The 18,402-nt window shown below is 46.9% G+C and overlaps 2 protein-coding genes and 1 pseudogene across 4 annotated transcripts in view; 1 reads left to right on the plus strand and 2 right to left on the minus strand.

Moving 5' to 3' along the window:
- The window catches only part of LOC125939366 (histone H2B type 1-C/E/F/G/I), a 131,566-nt gene that overhangs the window by 97,421 nt on the left and 15,743 nt on the right, over positions 1 to 18,402 (plus strand). The window lies entirely within an intron of this gene.
- LOC125939383 (histone H2B type 1-A) overlaps positions 1 to 18,402 on the minus strand; it is a 373,771-nt gene that overhangs the window by 44,797 nt on the left and 310,572 nt on the right. The gene's annotated exons all lie outside the window — the stretch shown is intronic.
- LOC125939367 (histone H2A.J-like) overlaps positions 5,439 to 18,402 on the minus strand; it is a 14,093-nt pseudogene continuing 1,129 nt past the window's right edge.

Below are 18,402 nucleotides of genomic sequence, written 5' to 3' on the forward strand. Positions count from 1 at the left end.
CCCTAGAATAAAATATGTATCCATAAGTACATACATACATCACGAGAAGGACAATTCTCCCTCGTTGCGGATACAATCCACATGTGGATGCTAAAATCGCCAGGCGGAAGTTTAAGGAACAGCAGGGTTTTCAGTTTCAGAGTGTCTTCCCTAAGACACCTATCAACTACGAAGACAAAGGTAATAAGTTTACAGTGGTTCACCCAGGAAGACATCCCTTAACTAAGTGAGCAAGGTAAATGTGACAAGTAATAGGACATATGGACATCACGAACTCCTTGCAGTGAGAAAACACCCGTTTTGGGGATATTTCCTGGCAGAAATGCATAAGCTCACTCCAATGATAAGGAAACATCACACAAATTCAAATCGAGTGGCATTCTTTAAAATAACTCATCAGTAGTCCTCAAAAGTGTGAAGGTCAGGAGAGATGAGGACAGACTAAGGAACTATTATAGACCTGAAAATCCTGAGGAAAAACAACAAGTAAACTCAACGCGGGATCCTGAATAAGACCTGGGAACAGAAAAAGGATACTGGTGGAAAAGTTGGTCAAATTTGAAAAAAAGTCTAAATTTGGTAAATAACATTGTGCCAATGTCCATTTCCTGTTCTTTTGTTTGCTTGTTTGTTTTGTTTTGTCGCGTTTCCTGTATTGTCGGTGTTCCTGTACAACGGTTATGTAAGACATTAACATTAGGGGAAGCCAGTTGAGCGCTACAAGGGAATTTTTGCACCAGTTTTGTAACTTCTGTATAATCTAAAATTAGTTCAAAATAAAAAGTTTTCTAAAAAAAGTTTCTCTTCACATCTCACCATGTTGTAACACTTTTCATAGAAAGGGAAAACATCCATGTGACATAGATTCTCCATAGTGGTGGAAATGTAGATGACTTTTATTCTTGTGTCCAAGCTTTTATGTTTTTTCCAAGTTTTCACCATAGCCATGGATCCATGAATTACTTTATTATTAGCAAACAACATGCTTCCCTTAAAAATATGATAAAGATTTTTTTTTGTTTTGTTGTGTTTTTTTGTATGCTAAGTTTCCCAGACACCAGGTAGTACAGGCTGAGACACCATTCTGCTCTTTCTCTGGACTTTCACTGAAATTATTTCGCTGGCTTTTATCTATGATTTATTATATACATCCATGAACGTTCTGGTTTAGTTTGTCCTCATTTTGAAATGCATATGTGCCGAACCATAGTGTACTTATTCCTCTGTGTCTTGATTATTCCCTCAATAAGAACCACCCTTCTGTATTATTGGTAAGAGAGAGCTCTAGTTGTCGAGTTGCACTGTGTTATATTTCATTTATAAACGTGGCCCAATGTATTTACTATCTAGCTTCCTGTGCCTGGACATCCTCCTGGTTAGATGATTAAGCAACTTTAATTTTCCAAAAATGTTTGCCGCAATTTTTCCCGACCCACACTCCCTTCTCCACCGTGTCTTGACTCTTGCGCCCTCATCAAATCTAATTCCTGTCCCCTCGAGGCTGAGTGAACTTGTGACAGCTCACACCAAGAGGGTGGGGGGATTGAGGCTGTGTGACTTCCGAGCCCAGGTCGTACGGAGCAACCAGCTTTTGCCTTATTTGCTGGAGCCCTCAGGCTTGCTCTCTGAGCTATCTCAGAAGAATTTTGGTGATTCTGAGGCCACCAGGCTGTGAGGAAACCAACCTCTGTTGGAGACCAAGTTTGGGCACTCTGGTTGGCTGTCTTAATATTTGAACCATCTTACTTCCAGGACCAGAAATATGAGAGGAGGCTCCAGGTTATTCCAACTGACAGTGGTCAAGTCTTTTCATCTGAAGTCCCAAACATAATGGCAGAGATCCAAGCCAGCTCCGTTCTGCTCTATCTAAATTCCTGGTCCAAAGTCTGTGGGCATAACAAAATGGCGGTTGTTTTTAGCAATTAAGTTTTGAGATATTTTGTAACTTGAACAGTAATGATTTCAGTTTATTTTCATGTAACTTATTAGCTGATCAGTGGCCTTAAAAACATTTTGGTCATAGCCTGCATCAAGAAACACGTCTTACAGCATTATATTCACCCTGGCCTACCCCTCGTCCTGCATGTCCTAACTGAAGACAAAACAAAAGTAATAGGTATGTTTTTTTCTGTGCAATTTGCTCTGCTACTGTCTCTTCTTCACTCCCTTCCCCTCCCTCCCCTCCCTTCCTTTTCAGTCCCTTCCCTTCTTTCTCCTCTCTTCTCTATTTAATTTCAACGAAGTTGACTACTGGCAACTAAACTGCTTTTATAAATAATAGGTCTCAATCAGCAGACTGAAGGAAATCTGTGCTAGAGGCTGCAGTTTAAGAGGTGATCTCAAACTCATTTTTATACCTTACAGAGTGTGCGTGTATTTCTTTTTTTTTTTTTTTAATTTTTTTTTTCTTTTTCAACGTTTTTTTTTTATTTATTTTTGGGACAGAGAGAGACAGAGCATGAACGGGGGAGGGGCAGAGAGAGAGGGAGACACAGAATCGGAAACAGGCTCCAGGCTCCGAGCCATCAGCCCAGAGCCTGACGCGGGGCTCGAACTCACGGACCGCGAGATCGTGACCTGGCTGAAGTCGGACGCCCAACCGACTGCGCCACCCAGGCGCCCCTGTGCGTGTATTTCTATATCTATCTTACATATTTACATCGGTATATATATGTACCTACATGTATTTTAAGTTCTGAACTCAGTCAAGTTGTTCTACGTTGGCCCGAGGCTAAATAAATCAGTGAAATAAAGATAAAAAATATGGCAAGAGAAAATCTAAGAAATCTAAACTTAATTTGGATGTTGAAGCACATTGAGTCTCCACGAATGCATCTTGTTTCAAGATGAAAGCCTGAGAGAGGTCAGGGACTTGTCTTCTGGGTTACCAGCAAGGAGATCCTCTGGAATCTGGATGCAGGAAGGATCCTTGAAAAAGGTGGAGGTGGAGAGCGTTTCGGATCTGGGGGTGAGGTGAAGGATTGGGGTGTCTTTTCTTGGACTGGAAGTGCATAAAAGTATAAAGCATAAGTGTCTACATATATACTCTGAAGAGTCAAAACACAGATCCCTTAATCCTGGCAAAAATCCCAACAAATACCGTCTTCTGTCTGGAAAGAGAGTGCCTAGAGAAACAATGACTTCAGAGATATTAACTACCTCTTCATTAACCTTAACATTGAACTCATAATCATTGTCTAACTCAGTATCTTCGGCATCCATTTCTTCAAAGATGTCGCCGGTGTCTTTAGAAGAGATGGTTCAATGAATAAGAATAGGTTGCATCTGGCCTTCTTGCATATCTCTACTCTGTTCTTCACTTTCCCTCTTTATCCATCATAATTCCGATTATTATTTCCTCATTTTCCCTTTACTTTTCCTCTTCACTCCCCCTGCATTATATGCATTTGCTGGTTTGTAAATGTAAGATCTATATATTTACACAGGTTGTTCATTCATACATGGTGGCAGTTTGGCATAATGGCAGACTCTTTTACAGTTATCTACTGCTGCATAACAAATTTTCCCAACCTTTAATGGCTTAAAATAATAACAAGGATTTACTATCTCACACAGTTTCCATGGGTCAGAAATTTGGGGATGACTTTACTGGGTAGTTTTTTTTAAATTTATTTATTGTGACAGAGAGAGAGAAGGGGAGCAGCAGAGAGAGAGGGGGAGAGAAAGAATCCCAAGAAGGCTCCGTACTGTCAGGGCAGAGCCCAACGCAAGGCTTGAATTCACGAACCGTGACATGATGACCTGAGCCGAAGTTGAGAGTTGGACGCTCAACTGACTGAGCCACCCAGGCACCGCTTAACTGGGTAGTTTTGACTTGAGATATCTGATGAGACTGGAGTCAAGATATTAACCGGAAGTGGAGTCATCTGAAGACTTGACTGGGGCTGGAAGACCCAATTCCCAGATGGCTCTCATGGCTGCCAAGTCAGTGCTGGCTATTGGGCAGAAGACCTCAGTTCTTTGGCCTCTCCGTAGGTCTGCTCCAGCACTCCCTACGTGGCACCTAACTTCCTCAAAAGTGAGTGATCCAAGAGAGCAAAACTGAAGTCACAGTATCTTTTATGACCTAATTCCAGAAGCCACGGTATTATATTACTTACATAGGTCAGTGTATCCAGTTTGGGGAGGGAATGATCCAAGCGTGTGTGTGCATACTGGAAGGTGAGATTACCAGGGCCATCTTGGAATCTGGCTGTCACAGTTCTGAAGGCAGATGACTCCATTTCAAATTCAAATCCTGTCACTTGCTAGATTTATGAGTTTAAGAAATTTTCTAACCTCTATTTCTCAGTTGTCACATGTTCAAAATTTGGATCACAATAGTATATGGTAGATAGTTTTACTACTCCCAAATTTTTGCTGCATATTTGGGAGGATTACACATCCCTGCCCATCAATATGGATTTACAATATGCCTCCCCATATGAAGAGTACATTTCTCCTCCACATCAAGTCATTGCCACAGGAGTGGCTTTGGTTGGTAAAATATTATAAGAGACGTGTGTCCACTTCCCAGAAAAATCATTAACAGCAATAAGATCCCTTTACATCGCATTCAGCCTGGGTCCCTCCTGAAGAAAACATGGAACAGAGCCATGGCAGATCCACTAAGAAATACAGTGTGAGTCGGAAATAACCTTTGCTATTGCTATGAACTAAGATTTGGGGGTTGTTTGTTGTATAATCTGGCAAAAATCTCATAGATACAACTATTATCTACTTTGTAGGAGTGTTGCTAAGATCAGATGAGGTCGTTGTTTTGAAGCGATTTAACAGTCTAGGGCCATATGCACCCTGAATGCACCTGATCTCATCTGAAGTGATTTCACAAAGTTTGACACATAGTAAGTGACCATATATGTTACTTTTTTAAAAAATTCTTTTATGTTTTATTTTTTATTTTTGAGAGAGAAAGAGGGACAGTGTGATCGGGGGAGGGGGAAAGAGAGAGGGAGGCACAGAATCTGAAGCTGGCTCCCGGCTCCGAGCTGTCAGCACAGAGCCTGACGTGGGGTTCGAACTCATGAACGGTGAGATCATGACCTGAGCCGACTGAGCTCAACTGACTGAGCCACCCAGGCGCCCTGATATATGTTACTTTTTAATCCTAGATTCACATGAACTGAGTTTATAAGCCATACCGTTAATTAATGTATAATGAGATACACTTGATATTAAATAAAGTATCAGATGTGTGCTTAATTTTTGGTCAGGAGATCAAGGTACAGATTAGAGGATATATTTTGAGCTGGACTTCCAGCAGCATGAGGACCCGGGCAGATATTTAGGACTAGAAAACGCTGTAAACACTGCTCTGCACGTTAGTTGTTCAAGGGAGATCAGTGTTCGTCAGCTGTGTTTGGTCCCACTGTTTCCCAGTGGATGAGTATAGTCCGGTTAAAAAAGAGAAGGCACTCTAGGGATTTCATACAGATGGAATTTAATTGAGATAATTATATAAACGGGTGATGAAAGAGTTGAGAAACCAAAAGAGGGGTGGGGAGTAACCAAAGGATATGCGGCAGCAGGAAGTTGTGTGTCTCCCAGGGCTCCTGGGACAAAGGGAGGAAGAGGTGTTAACTCCTATTAACTAGGAGCTGGGGCTGGAACCCCCCAGTGTCTCAGCCCCTGGAACAGCACAGGCTGGTAAGGCAGGAGCTCAGACCACAAAGTGAAGGCCCTCTGATAAGACAGAGCCGTAGAGTACCAACTGGGGAGACCCTAGGAAGTGAAGAAGGAAGGGAGAAGTGCCCGGCCTCACCAACATGGCCTACCAGCATCTCCATTGGTCAAAACTACTGGAAACCAGAGAGCAAGGGAGCCTGGGAAATGTAGTTTCCAGGGACATTCAGAAATGTAACTACTTGGGCAATTTTTGATGCCTGAGCACATGACCCAACCTGCACCCAACCAGGCCTGTGTGTGTGAGAACTCAGAGATACTCTTCCATTTCTAAAGATACTGGATCAAGAAGACGGTTTCACCTTGTTTTAAATGGGTCGTGATATATTCCGTGTGGTGGGCATCCTCTAAGGTGACCCTGTGCCTCTGAGGGTTCACACCCTCGGGTTATCCGTTTTCTGTGACTGTGCGCTGCGCTTGGGGACTTGCTAGGAACAAGCAGAATGCATCAGAAGCGATGGCGGGTCCCTTTTCACATTAGGTTCCCAAAGGTTGTGGCCCCTGTCTGGGGCCCTCACTTGCACCCTCTCTCATGCTCACTCCCTCAGAAGAAAGTCAAGCTGTAAGCTGTCCGGTTAGAAGGCCCACAAGACAAGAAACAACCAACGAGGACTTGAGCCCCTGAGTCTAACAGTCCTCGAGGGCCTGAATCCTGCCAACAGCCATGTACACGGGTTTGTGAGTGGATTGATCCCACACTGGGCCTTCGCTGCACACTGGGCCCCACTACAGCCATCGCTGTAGACCCACCACATCTTCAAAGCAGCCTGTGAGACAGCCAGAGGGCCCGGCATGGCCAAGTTCCGGTCCTGAAGTGGCCAAGTTTGGGGATAATTGGTGACGTGGTCATAGAGAATGGATACACCAAGAGATGAACCAAGCTCATAGATAAGGGGAAAAGAAAGGAGGAGGGGGCGTTGTTTTCAGTGTCTACTATACGCCCAGTACATTATCTCCACTTAACCTTGACATCCATCCCCCGAGGCAGGTGATAGGACTGGTTCCATTTTCCAGACAAGGAAAAACTGAGGATAAAAAGGGGAAATGGTTTGCTCTCGGTCACATAGTGTTGCAAAGGAGGGGCTGACGTATGGCCAAACCTGTGTCTTTACTTCCATTATCCCACAGGGTCCCAGAAATCACAGTGTCCAGCCTTCACGGCTGCTGTCCGTCTCCTTTGGGTTGGGCACAAAGAAAAAGAACAAATTGTTCAATATCAGGTATCTTCTTGCTTCCTTAAAGTTGAACGTCTCTCTCAGAAGTTCTCTCTCTCAGAATGACAAGAATCACCAAAAAGTAACAAATGAGTAGGGCCTCATTTCTGGTGTTCCTTGGTTAAAGACTAAGCTACAAGAGGCCATTGCAAGATGGGAGTGGCAACCAAGTCAACTCAAACGGACCTCCAAAGCGACAGGCGGTTCACAACTCCTTGGGCCAGTAGACCCCGGGTGTCAGCGCGTAACGAAAAATGACGACACGGGCAAGTTCCCTATGTCTCTGTGTCCCTAGGTCTCTGGGATCATAAGAGCACCTACCTCATAAACTCCTTATGAAGATAAAAGAAGGTAGTGCTCGGCACGCAGTGAATATTATAATCTACTTCCTGAAATGAGGCAGGGACTACATCCGTCACAATCTAACGCTAATTTGGAGAGCGGTGAATTTGGGTAGAAGGGCAATTTGTCCGATTCTGAGGCCCAGCTTCTGAGCTACAGGTGAGATCCCGGCAGCGAGGTTCCTGATGATGGAGCCAGAGTACCGCTGTGCACCTGCTGTTCCGCCACAGGGACGCGGGCGCCCGAAGCCGAGCTGAGCCTGGGTCCCCCTGGAGCATCCATGGATCACGGTGGTGGCGGGTCTCCATGTAGTTCAACACCGACCACCTAGTGTGAAAACAAGAAGTTACTTTCATGGGTTTTTGTGAATTTTTTTAGTTTAATTAAAAAATCTTTTAAGTGTCTTTACTTATTTTGAGAGAGACAGAGCTGTGTGAGCAGGGGAAGGGCAGAGAGAGAGAGAGAGAGAGAGAGAGAGAAAGAGGTCCCAGGCAGGCTCAGAGCCTGACGTGGGGCTTGAACTCTCAAAACCGTGAGATCATGACCTGAGCCGAAACCGAGAGTCAGACACTTAACTGACTGAGCCATCCAGCTTCCCCCACAAGGATGCTTTCAAAAAGTGTTCCTTGAAAGATAGTTGATGGTACGTGGAGAGGAAAGAGATTGCGGGCAGAGGAGGGACGGTAGAAAGGGGACCTACAGGAGATAAATGGGAAATTATAGAAACAGCAATTGGTTTCTAGCTTTCATGAAGGACATTGGAGAAGACAGACACAAGGCGATTTCCATCATGATCAAAAAGTTAGATCTAGGCCCTTAATGGAAGCTCCTTTCCACTCCTTTCCACTGACTTCAACCTCTAGAGGTCATGCGACTCCGACCAGGCCTTCCTATTTGGGGCCTCCGGTGGTCTTGGCTGTGGCCCCTGGAACTAGGGGGGTGGGCAGAAGTCTGCCAGGGCACTGGCTGTTCTTATGCAACGCTCAGGGCTCATCTCTGGGGAAGGTGGGGCGCATCCCTGGTGCCCAGAGGGGCGGTGCTCCCCAAGGGCACCCACTGCCTGTGCTGTTCCCTCAGTAGAAAAAACACGAAAGCAGACTTGAATAGGGAGAAGAAACATTTTCTGTGTGGGCGTCAGCTGCGAACGCCAGGCTCCCAGCACTTGGGAACATTGGCTGATCTTCCCACGGGGAAAGAAGCAGCCATTGTTCTCAGTTTATCACCAGGCAACCCCGAGGAAGTCCCTGGGGTCACTGCTTAAACAGCCCTGCTGTGCCCTAGTGGTGCCTTGCTCGGGGCATTCGGAGCCCGCTGTGCTCACAGCCCTCACTCCCAGCGTCACCACCTGCCAGGCCATGGCCACTCTCCCCCTCTGGAAGTAGGAGAATGATCAGGGAGCAAAAGCCATGAAGGAAGTTAGGGTTAGGGAAGGTGAGTATCTGTCTGTCTGAAGAGTGTGCTAGGTTTCCTCCTACAATTTGGAAAGTAGGCATGAAAACAATACGAAATATACATGGGAGGTACAGATTATAGGGATTTCTTTATCTTTGAAAACCAATTTTTTAATGTTTGTTTTTGAGAGAGAAAGAGAGAGTGTGAGCAGGGGAGGGGCAGAGAGAGGGAGGGAGACAGAAGCCGAAGCAGCTCCGAGCTGCCATCACAGAGCCCAACAGGGAGCTCAAACTCCTGAACCGCGAGATCATGACCTGAGCCGAAGTCAGACGCTTAGCCAACTGAACCACTCGGTGGGGGGGTGGGGGGGCGGTTAGGGTTAGGGTTAGGGTTAGGAGTGTGGGATTTAAATTAGCCCAGAAGCATGGGAAGTGAGACGGGACCTTTCCGGGTAGGAAAATAGTGTGAGCAAACGTGTGTGTCCTCACTGGGGAGGAGCGACGGTTGTTCAAGGCAGCGGTGTGCTGCTCACTGTTTAGCAACTGGCTCTCCAGGAGAAAACCAAACACCCTGATGTGTAGCATTTACTAATCCCCATTAGTAACTACTGGTACCGTAAGTAGTAGTGGTTTTAAGGCTACCAGCCCTACACTGAACACAGCGTAGCAAGAGAGGAAGGAAAGATCCAAAATGGCACGTAAGTTGTCCACTGGAGACGTGAGACAGTCAAGACGTCAAGGGCAGAAATATACCTCAGGGTGTGGACGTGTACAAACCACTGATCTCTTTAGCAACCGTGCACAAGGCCAACTGATTCAGGGCCCTGGTCTCTTCACTCACCACCTGCAGGGACTGAGCCAAAGGAAACAGAAGCTTCCTTCTGTGCTCTAAGCTCACTTATTCTGTCCTCCCCCAGGGCCCATCTACCCAGGACCCTTCTTTTTAATAGCCGTCTGCAGTTTTCTTTCCTGTGTCAAGGCTGCTCAGATCCCCGGTCGGGGTGAATTCTCCACATCCAGGGAGTGAACCGAGCCCAAAGTGGAGGGGGCAGCGTATGGGGCATCCGTGCCTTGACATCCTCTGCTCTTGGAAAGACAGCTCAGCTGGGTTCGAAAGGCCCACCCGTTCCACTGGGGCTGCTGCTCCCGTACCTGGAAGAGACTTGGGGGCAGGTGAGTGGCGGCATCCGCTGCCATTTCAGCGGTGAATGTCTGCTGGGCCCTCTCTTCTAGAAGCTTCTCCTGCCATGGGCCTAGTTGCCACCAGCAGCAGTTTGTATTCCAGCTTAGCATAAGCCCAGTTACTTCTGTCTCTACAGGCGAAGCCAGCAGATCCCTGAGGGGGATCCCAATATCCTCTCCTGCTTTTGCTTTTCCATATTTGGAAATAGACAGATGGATCGATAGATGATAGATAGATAGACTGTGATGGATCTCTATCCGCATCGTTTCGCGCATGTTTATATTAAGCTTCACGAGCAACACTGTGCTTCCTCGGGTACCATCCCATTGGATTGGTTCTCAAAACTCTGGGAGGCACTGTCCCATTTTGCAGATGGCAAGTCTGATCTTCAGGGACGGCAGGTGACTTACCCCCAGTCAGACACGTGGTAAGGGGCGGAGCAGAGCTAGGACACAAACCCAAGCAGTTAACTCCAGGTTCCCATGCTTTCCCGGAAAGTCTCACTGCGTGTCTGCTGTGCAACTACATGTATTTGTGTGTGTGTGCCCGTGCACAAGCCACTTTGTATAGACTTGGTACATCGATGCCCGCTTCCCACACCTGCCGGCCTGATGGATTCGCCAGCTGCTTCTGGACTGACCAGTGTATGCCAGGCAACGTCAGTCCCCAGGCTCACAGCGGGCAGCGCAGCAATGGCCCAGAGGGCCCCCCAGCCCCCAATACACACAGACTTACAGCCTAGCAGAGACATTCTTAAAACGTGACCTTAAAAACAAAAAAACAAACAAATAGACAAAAGCTGACCTTGGTTGAAGGAAAAAAAGCAATAGGGAGAAGGGTCGGAGGAAATTGGGAGAGGGTATTTTCTGACTCCGGTGGGCAGGACAGGGCCATGTCACCCGGGAGATGTCTCAAGCAGGTAATTGAGAGCCGGCCTTCCTGCCTCCTTGCACCACCTCATGCCCCGGCAGCAGGCTGGACTTTGGAGACTGTTCCTATTACAACGTATCATCTCTAACTCTCGCAAGCGAAATGGTGTTGAAAGTTACACGATCTTATCCGTGTTGTTCTTTTGAGCTTCAAACAGTTCACACGGTCCTCTTTCATTCTTATAGTCACCGTAAGGGAGGCATTGCCTCCATTGTACAGATGAAGAAAGTGAGGTTCAAAATTGCTACCTCGGCTAGGGCCATAGAGTTTCTAAGGCAAAGAACCTTGAGTCTCTCACCCAAGAGTGACGCGTTTTTGTTCACTTTCCACAACCCCAGCAGAACGGGAGGACTGTCTATAGGACGTGCTGTGAATTCAGGTTTATCATCTCGTTTTATACTCCCCCCCGATAGCGGACGGATTACATACACTAAGATGTAGCGACACAGTGCCATCCCACAGGATGGTGTACAGAAAGCTCCCTGTTTTCACATCTGGAAAGTTCTCCAAAATACACTGTTGTAGGAAAAGAGTAAGGGCAGAACAGTGTATACAGTTGGCTCTCTTTCAGCAGTGAAGGCGGGAGGGGGTGGGTGGCTTGACTCACATCTGCGTGAGTTAACAGTGCGTAGGTATACAAGGGAATTAATGGTTACCTCGTAGAGTAATCCAGTGGAGGGGCGGATTCTCAACACATACCTTGTTAGTTTGCTTTGTTTGAACCCTCTGAATCTATGACTTATTCAAACCATTAGACATATTTCCTACGAGAGAGAGCTTCTCTTCGATAATATTTTCCCACCTTTACTCTCCTCCCCAAGGTGTACATGTACACACAAAGAAATAAACCCGGAATAAGTTTTCAGGAGGAAAAAAATTGCAGGTGCAGAATCAATCAGTCATGACTGAACATGGCCCCCCATCTATCCATTTATTTCTGAGAACCGATGACTTTCACAGACACTTTCTGGACCCAGACATCTGTGTAGTGAGAAGCTTTGGAAACCGAAGGAAAGATCTGAAACCAAAGTAAATGCCGTTAGGAACTTCTTCCTCGGCCTTTCTCAACACAGGCAGAAAGACCCACAGGCTCATCTCTGGTGTTAGACCTTCTCAGTTGCTCGTATAGAAACTCCCCACGGTCAAGAGGACCCAGGCTCCCAGGGAAGATGCTCTCATTTGTTTTTTAATGTTTATTTATTTTGAGAGAGAGAGAAAGAGAGAGAGAGAGAGAGAACAGGGGAAGGTCAGAGAGAGAGGGAGACACGGAATCCGAAGCAGGCTCCAGGCTCTGAGCTGTCAGCACAGAGCCCGACGTGTGGCTCGAACCCTCAAACTGTGCGACCATGACCTGAGCCGAAGTCGGACGCTCAACCGACTGAGCCACGCAGGCGCCCCGGAAGATGCTCTCATTTTGCTCCTCAGGCAGTGTTGCCAGATTTGGCGCATAAGAATGCAAGATGCCCAGTGAAATCTGAATTTCAGATAAATAACAATTTTTGTCTTTGCGTAGTATATTTTGTGCAACAGTTTAAAGCATATTTAGTCTTCAACAATTATTTGCTGCTTATCTGACATTCACATGTAACTGAGCATCCTGTATTTTGTTTGGTGACCATACATACTCAGATGCCACCTGGAGGGCATCGAGTAAGTGCCCGTGAACAATTAGAAGGACAAGGAGTGCCTACCAATAGAACTTTCTGGGATGACCCAGGTGCTCTGTATCTTTCTATCCAAGACCGTAGCCACCAGCAACTTGAACTGTAGTTAGTACAACTGAAGCCTGAGTTTTCAATTTAATTTCATTTAATTACTTAATTTAATTATGCTATATTTAAACTGAAAACGTCACATGTGGCCAGTGGCTACTGTGTTGGACACGGCAGCTGTAGAACCGTCTTGGACCTCCCTCCAAAGTGAGTAGCTGGGATTTAAGCCTGGGTGGAGGCTAAAATGGTACATACCCCAGGGATAAACCCTCAAGGCCCTGCGGCTTGGTGACTATTCCATTTCTGGGCACATCTAGGGTCTGTGGTCAGCACGTTCATTCGGGGTATTTACTGAAACTCCACCATGTGGGGAGAATGTAAAGTGCCAGGGCATAGACACGGGTGGGATAGAATCTTCCACAAACAGCCTGGAGAGGAGCGTGTTAACTGGATAATCCGCGCGTTGGAATGTAGGAGCCAGGAGCTGCCCTTCTGTGCAGAGCAGACGCTGTGAGTGGATGAAAAAGTATCGACTTTGTCACACGCACCAGCTGTGTGACTCTTTTCTTTCCAGGATTCCAAGCGAACCCTTAGTAATCACAGACCCAGTAGCACATTAAAGAGGAGAGCACCTTCTCAGCCGGCAGAGAAGAGGCCCTTAAAAGAATGAAGGGCTTCCTGAGGGTTATCATGAAGACATTAAGTCTGGGGAGGTTAGCGCACAAAGCCGAAAAGGGGGAGCGTGGCAGGCACGCGGGGCGCACTTCCCGATCTCGCTGCACACCTGCTATCGGGGCGCGCTGTGGGTGACGGTTAGTGGACAGACCCCTCTCCGCAGACGTGCAGACAACCACGTGCGGGGCTCAGAGAGGGCTCTCTGGGCTACGCCGTCCCCTCCCTGCGCGTTCGGCGGAGTTGAGTGGCCGCCACTTCCCAGACCCTCTGCTGGATGCAGGGAAGGCACGGTGAGAACGCAGAGGGGTCCCGATTTCACGGAGCGGAGGCCGGAAGGGGGAGACGCCAGAGCTGTGAGACCCAATAGGTAAAATCTGGGACTGTCGTTCAAAGAATCTACACAGGGTCACGGCCAGAGAGTGACCTGCCGGAGCAGTGAGCAGAGGGAGGCTTCTTTTTAACTTTACTCTTGATACTTGAAGTTACCAACTTAATACACGCCCATTTTAACACTTCACACTCAGATGCTTGTAAAGGTGAAAAACCTCTCTTCCTATAACCTTACATCATGGGGGCTTGTTTCTAGAAGGTAGATGTCCTCTTTTTTCAAGGGCCAACTTTTTTTTTTTTCCTGTTTGGTTTCCGTCTTTATTTATCTAGAACTGATTTGTTGTGCACAAGGCCAAGGGTCTAATACTACATTTAAATAGATATTTCCAGGAGAATTTTTCAAAAGAGTATAGGCCGTGGCAATCCTTCCCCGCCCTCAGTAGTCCTGTTTACTATTTGTTTCTGTGGGTGTCTCTCCATGGATAGGAAAAGGCATCCCGTTATTACTGGTATATACAAAGCTTAACTACAAGAAAGGTTAACTTTTTTACCCCTGATATGCATTGGCCACTTGAATTTATTAAAAAAAATTGTTTTATGTCTATTTATTTTGTTTTTGAGAGAAAGAAAGAGAGACAGACCGAGCGGGGGAGGGGCAGAGAGAGAGGGAGACACAGAATCGGAAGCAGGCTCCAGGATCCAAGCTGTCAGCACAGAGCCCGATGCGGGGCTCGAACTCAAGAACCGTGAGATGGTGACCTGAGCCGACATTGGACGCTTAACCGACTAAGCCACCCAGGCGCCTCTGGCCACTTGAATTTAATAAAAGATACAAAATATCCTGGTTAGTCATTTTCTTCTATTATATTGTCTTAAATCTCCTGGCCTATGTAGTTTATGTCCTGTCTTCTATGGCTTTGTTTCCTGCCTTGCTTAACAATAACACCTGACCCTCAGTGGTCGCGCGCACGCGCGCACACACACACACACACACACACACACACAGGCACACACACCCCTGAGGTTAAGATGTTTCCTAAAATGTCATCCAGTATTTGTATTTTGTATCCAGATCTTTGATCTGTCTGGGTAGGTCTGTCAGAACAGGACTGTCTGAAGAAAAGCAGAGTCCTGAAGGGTGAGAGAGAGCTTTCCAGAAGACAAGTCAGGGAAGAGGTATTTCGGAGAAAAAGAGCAACAGTGAAAATGTCTTGAAGCAGGAAAGAGCTTGGCAGGTGGAAAGAGACCAGTGTGGCTGGAACAGAAAGATGGAGATAAGTCCGAGAGAAGGCCAGAGGCCAGAGGCCAGAGGTGGTCATGGGTGGCCCCTCAGGTCATGGCAAGGAGTGTAGAGAATACCGGAAGACACGTGTTGGGGTATAGGTGACATGACTTACGGATAGTTTGGATTTGTGGAGAGGAAGGGAAGCGAGGAAGGCTCACCCTCTAAAGTTTTGGCTTGAGCAAATGGATTTAGGGTAGCGTCACTTCCTGAGTGGGAAGGAATAGAGGGAGTAACAGGCTTACCGCGTCAACGCCTGTGTCTTCGGTGGATTCAGGCTGAAAAGAGAGTTGCACGTGAAGGAGTTGAGGAGAAACGTGCATACACACCTTGCACTTCACAGTGGAGGTCGGGGCTGGAGACGTAAAATTGGAAGTTTATTGCGCGTAAGACAAGCCTCGGAAACTGCAGAATTGATGGGACATCGGGGACATCGGGGAAAGACCGGGAACAAGTACCAAGCGTCACGGTTCTGAACTTTAGGGCACGTGGTAGTCTGACCGTGTTGGGCTCAATCTTTAACGCAAAGACAATTTGTTGTGGTGCAAAGTCAAGTCCTGTGCTTTCGGTTCTGGGTATCACCACCGCCTGGTGTCCCCGAGAGTGAGGAATGTGGGAAAGGGTTAAGCTCCACCTGGCAGACAAACCACAGGTGACAAAGAGTCTGAGGCTTAGCACACTCACTTCTTTGGGAAACAGCCTCAACTGTAATGACGCGCGTTAGTCCTAAGCCCTGAGATGGTTCCATCCCCTTGCCCCGGCTGCCACACAGGGAAACCACTGCAGTGTAATCAAGTCCCATGAAGTTCAGCTATTGTTTAAGATGCCTACCCTCACTCCATGCCTGTGACTTCACTTTATTTTCAAGTCTGCACTTCTTATTCTCCGTTTCAGTACGCATGGGGAGTCCTCAGTTAAATTCCTAGCATCTTCTAATAATATACACGCATATTTAACAGGAATATTTACATTGGTAATTATAACTTAGGATCGACAGATGACAAACCCCTAGGTGGTGATGTAATTGACCTTAATATACGATCTTTCATAATTATAAAATGTATCATGCTTATAAAAAAAAACTAGTAAGAGACTGTATAATGGACGGAATAAAGGAAAGGTGCATAGGTGGTTTCAAAATGTAAAAGGGGGTTTTCTAGTTGGTGATGCTGTATCATCCTGGTCTGCATTGTTGGGGATGCCCTAAATAACCAAATAATGATTCAGCTTAGCCTCACATCTCAGTAAATCCCTGAGATCAACTTTTTGTCCCTGGTGTCCAGGTGCCTCCAGTAATTGGAAGGCCTGGGTTTATCATTCTCATCAACTTGCCCCAACTGAAATGGTCCTCCCCAGGACCCTTGAGGCATGGCGGATGGAGACCTGCTCGATGGCTGGAAACCAACCGAAGCTACTGAGAATTTATTGCTCACTGGAGAATTTTCCAAAGGAGTAGCTAGGGCTTTTGGATATAAACAGTGACGTTTCAAAGAGGAAGGAAAAGAAGTATGCTGGAGAGGGGGAGCTAAGACACATCTCTAAGCAGTGTCCTCTGCTTGGGGAACGGCCTCGTGGCTGTCCTCTTAGGTAAGAGCTGGTCAGTTGGCACCTTCTGTGCTTCTCTGAAGCTCCCCAAATAAGATGCCAATGCAAACTAGTTTTTCAGAAGGGATTTTCTACTGCGAAGAGAAGATGCTATTAGCAACCTGTTAGTCTCCTCTGGTGATAAGCAGACCCTCTAGAACAAAGTGCTTCCTGATGGCCCAGCCACTGACTCAGCTCCACATTTACACACTGCCCAATTCTCAAGTGTTTCTCTTATGCAAGGGTCTATGCTGACTGTTAATTTAACAAGATGGGGTCTTTGACTTTAAGGAGGTCTTGCTGAAGAGGAAACAAATAACATGAACACAATGTATCGTTAACCAAACAATACAGAGTTTTGTTACTGAAGCCCAGAGGGGAGAATTCAAAATCATATCTTCACTAACTCCTTCTTCATTCACAAGAAATTAGTGTATCAAGTCCTGTAACTCTTTACCGAACGACCTCCTGATTTTTCCCCTCGTTTCAAGTCTAGGGGCTTTTCCTCTGGGTTCACAGTGCTAACAATACCATGGGTGACCTTCCTCCATTTGTGTAGATTCCAGGGAGAACACCTCTCCTCTTTCCCTTGAATTCTTCACAGTTGAGGATACAACTTGTGACAGTCGGGTACGTGGACAAAGTTAAGCCATTACGTATTGAGTTTTTACCGGTTTCATTATTCCGACAATCATCTATTAAGGGAGCTGTGCTTACAGCAGAACAGCCAGCAGTTAAAGTATTGGCTTCCTGACCTTGGGACTTAGACAAGGTCTAAGTCTATGTTCTGTTCCTGTTACCTAGGCTTTCAAGTGTGGAGAGTGATAGCACTTACCTGTAGATTGTTGGCTTAAATGAATTTTCTGGAAGCAGGCAGGACTATGCCTGACACGGTAAAGTGCTTAGTGTCAGCTGTTGCCCTTGAGTGCCTGTGTTCTAATTTCAGAACCCACACTGCTGAGCCTACTTGTTTCACCACCAGGTGAGCGAAGGTGAACAGGAAGAAATGGAGGCAGGGGGGAATTGACCACGAAGCCCAAGGTCACCCACCTGGTCAGTGCTGGAGCTGGACTCAAAATCAACCTGGAAAGTTCATGAAGAGCATTGCTAGGCTCATATAAAGCAACTCGGACCTAAGCATCCAAGTTCTCCAGCATACAAGAAATTCCGGGTGCAAAGAACCTGGTCCTCTGGGCGGACCCCAGTCTGGATCGCTGCCAGGCCGGAACCTCCCCGCGTGCAGTCTCAGCCCTCCTACCCCTTAGAATCCTTACAAACTCAGAAAACTCTAACGTGTTAGAATCAAGGCGCTCACTTGTTCTGCCGCTTTGTCTTCACCGAACTCCCAGACACCCTAGCCCCTTTTTTCCAGGGTGACTTATCAGGCTGGGGGAGCGGGAGGCGGGACTCGGGGAAGGAGGGAGGTGGGTGGGAGTGGAGGAGGAGGAAGGCTGGGAGGGTGGAGGCTGCTTCCAGACCACTCCAGAAGCGTCACCATTTAGAAAGTGGGAGGCATGCCCACGGGGAACCAGCTTCTGTTTAGATGATCTCCCCTCCCCTCCCCGTGCATATTCCGATATGAATGCTGCCAAAACTGCCACCTGAAATGCTTCACTGGGAGCTCCAAGAGCGTGTGCAAGAGGCTGTTTCTCCTTGGGCCGCCCGAGTCTCCGAGTGCAGGGGCGTGGGCAACCCGTGGCCCACTCACCCTTCCTGCCTACGAACTTTCCAGAGCACTAACCCAGTCACCCCAAAGAATCACTTGGAGACTCAATCCTAGAAAATAAGATTGCAGGAAGTTTTGCACCGTCCCAGATTGCAGCTTTTGGTGTTGGAGCAGCTAAATGACTAGATCCTTAGTAGCAACTGCTTTGGAGAGGCCTGTGGCCCGATTCTACCTTTTTTCCAGGCTGCCTTAGGAATCTAGGCATTTGAGCCTCTTGAAATAAAGTGTTCATTGCAGTTGGTTGAAAGTCCAGCACTGCTCTAGGTTAGGGGCTCTAAATGCATGGATTGGCAGAAAGATCTAACGAAAACACCAATTTTCCACCAGTTT

The sequence above is a fragment of the Panthera uncia genome (assembly GCF_023721935.1).
Source record: "Panthera uncia isolate 11264 chromosome B2 unlocalized genomic scaffold, Puncia_PCG_1.0 HiC_scaffold_25, whole genome shotgun sequence".
Lineage (NCBI taxonomy): Eukaryota > Metazoa > Chordata > Mammalia > Carnivora > Felidae > Panthera > Panthera uncia.